Source organism: Octodon degus, unplaced genomic scaffold (genome assembly GCF_000260255.1).
Source record: "Octodon degus isolate 3935 unplaced genomic scaffold, OctDeg1.0 scaffold00011, whole genome shotgun sequence".
NCBI classification, from domain to species: domain Eukaryota; kingdom Metazoa; phylum Chordata; class Mammalia; order Rodentia; family Octodontidae; genus Octodon; species Octodon degus.
In genome coordinates this window covers 9,572,580-9,575,783 of record NW_004524587.1, presented here as the reverse complement: position 1 = coordinate 9,575,783, position 3,204 = coordinate 9,572,580, and positions in this window count along the sequence as shown.

Below are 3,204 nucleotides of genomic sequence, written 5' to 3'. Positions count from 1 at the left end.
ATTTGTTATCGGAGCACAGGATACTTTGACAAAGTACCTGTTACCATCTCCCAGGAGATGGGAGTTTCAGAGCAGTTTGGGAAACGTGGCCTTTAATGACTCATTATTTGGTAAAATCAGATGGAGCCTTTACCTTTGCTTTGTTTGTGTATGTGATACCAGTGATCGATTCAGAACCTTGCGCTTGCCAGGCAGGCGCTTATTCCCCTGAGCTACCTCCCCAGCCCTCCTTTGCATATTTTTATCTATCAGCCCAAGACCTTTGGCCCTCCACTAGCGCTCTCTTCCTTCAGTGCTTCCAGAAGTCACTTTACAGGAAACACTGGGAGCCTTGGCAGGCCCGACCTACCCTGGCAGGGCACAGCTGAGCAGCAGCTCCACCTGACCTGTGTCTCCAGGCCTGCTTATTTATACCTCAGTCCCAAAATACAAAAGCAGAATTACGTGGTCCTCAGTCTACAGCTCGCTGTGTAGCTGACACCCACACACACACTGAATCAGGATGACCCTGTTAAACAGTGAGGTCCAGGGAAGCGGGGATCATGACCCACTTACCAGCTCCACTCCTGTATCTAGCAGCACCTAACAGCACACAGTAGGCCTTCAATTCAGGCATCTGGAGTACACCTCTGAACAAAGGGACATTCTCCAGAAATGAACCAAGGAAGCCGTGTGGATAGACAACGCCAGCTTGGACTTCTGGCTCTAGACTGTAGCTGCCTTAGCCTTGTGACCTTGGCCAGAATTCTGTTTCCTAGGGAGGTTCCCATCACCCACACCCTGCTCGGTGGCATTTCATGAGCCTCCGTCTGGAAGGTGAACTCTTCTTCCACCTCCTTCGATGGAACCCAGGTTCTTGCACAAAGGAGGTTGGCACTGTGCCCCGAGCTCGCCCCAGCCGTACAGAACTCTTGAACTGAGGGAAATAAACACACCATGGGGAAGCCTGAGGGCAAACACACTTCTGAATAGAAAAGTTTATTTCTGCTATTTTTAATTTCCAGATTTCTCTTGCCTTTTATCATAGCAGTGAGACTTAAGGGTAATTTTTAAAACTCATATCCACACTCATTTACCTTGAGCCAATCCTTGTGTGACCTTGAGTTCACCTTCTCTAATAAGTGAAGTAAAACTAAATTCTATTGTTTGCAGAAAAGTTTTTGAATGTAAGAGCTCTTAGGACAGCCTATGGTTCGTAAAACTCAAAATGATGTCAAAGGACAGCTCTGGTTAAAACAATTGTTTTATTTTGTTTTGTTTTGTTGGTGGAACTGGGAATTGAACTAAGGCCCTTGAGCTTGCCAGGCAAGTGTTTATTCTACTGAGCTATCTCCCCAGCCCCTGGTTAAAACGATGTATCGACAATGACCGTGGGATAATTGTATTGGAGAGAGCTTGGTGGTCTAAGCGCCTGCCTCACAAGTGCAAGGACCTGGATCCCATCCCTGGCCCTGGAACCCTGGGAGCGCTGTGCCAGACACCAAGACTGGGTGTGGCAGTGCCTGCCTGTAATCCCATTGCTGGGAAGGCTGAGACAGGAGGATCACTATGAGTCTGAATTGCATAGTGAGACCCTGTATCAAAAACAAAAACTGGACCAGGGAGATGGCTCAGAAGAATAAGCATTTGTCTGGTAAGCACTAGGGCCTGAGTAAACCAGACAAACAAACACAAAAAGAAAGAAAGAAAATTGGATAATTATATACCAGTGGTTTTTTTGTTGTTGTTTGTTTGGCTGGTTTGTTTGTTTTTTGTTTGTTTGTTTGTTTGTTTGTTTTGTTTTGTTTTTTCTTTTTTGAGACAGGGTTTCACTGTATAGTTCAGGCTGCCTTTGAGTTCTCCATGTATCCCAGGCTGGTCTCAAATTCAGTGATCCTCCTGCCTCAGCCTCCCAAGTGCTGGGATTACAGGTGTGTACCCCCCACATCCCTCCGGTATATTCCAGTAATTTGGACAAAACTCATCCTTCCCAACATGTCCTGGGAGAGGCAGCAGGAAACTTTGGCGGAGCAACTCCTGGTGTGCCCGCTCAGGACCAGCTACAAACCCTAAGCCCCTTCAGCCTAGCTCCACCATGCCAGCTCAGGCAAGTAGAAAGCAATGGAGGAGGAAAGGGAGTTAGAGAAACATAAAAGGAGAAGCTGGGTATTGTGTTCTGTGCAGAATTAAGCACCATCCAACTATTGGCAGAGATCAAATTCAAATATTAGCAAGTATATTGTTATTGCTAATCTGAAGAGTGCATAAACCGATCGGCAGTGACTTTCTCAGATGTGTCTCCTTGTGCCCACTTATCAGGTTACTGCCTTTCTTTTTTCTTTTTTTGTATTTTAGGGAAGGGACTACAGGGTGTTTAGGGTCTCACTACTAGATCAGACTCTTAGTGATCTGCCTGTTTACAGCCTCCCAAGAGCTGGGATTACAGGTGTCCACCACCACCACGCCCAGTCTCAACGTCTCAGCACACCTCAGGGCCGGGCCGCATGGCAGTCTGGGAATCTATCCGCCCTCCCCCACCCCCATCTACCTAAGCAGGCGCTTTAGTCTGCTGAGTTATCTGGCCTGCAAGTACTGCCTTTCTGAGGGATTCTGAGAACTCACAGGAGACAAAAGGAGATCGGTGGCTTGCCATAGGCGCAGTGGTACAGCCCTGAAACAGCATCACCAGCCAGCAGTCTCTGGATACCTGCGAGAGTACAGGTGCAACCACACTCTCTGGTCTGTTGCAACCACATCCCCTGAGTTGCTTCCTCCTAATTACCTGTGCTGCCTCCTCCTTGTACATGAATAGAGATGGTGGGATTTGGAAGAATATTTTCTTTTTCCTGCTTTCTATATTTTCATGTGTTCTGTAATCTGTAAACACGCTGTTTTGGTTTGCCTGGGGTGGGAATAAAACCCAGGGCCTCATGCATGCTAGGCAAGCACTCCACCCTTCCCACTGAGCTGTGTAGGCGCAGCTTCTGTTTGGCTCTTTTGTCATAGAAGTGATGGGGCACATACTTGCTATCACAAACATCCGAACACACATATGGAGAAGAAAACCCTCCCCCCTCTTGTCTTTTACATTTTTTAAGTCACTGGGACATGATAGCCAACATCCACGACTAAACGAGGAAAAGTATATTATGAAGAAGTATATAATTCCTTATGCCTATTTTTAAAATATATTCTAATTTTTAAATGTTTTTTATTATATTTTGT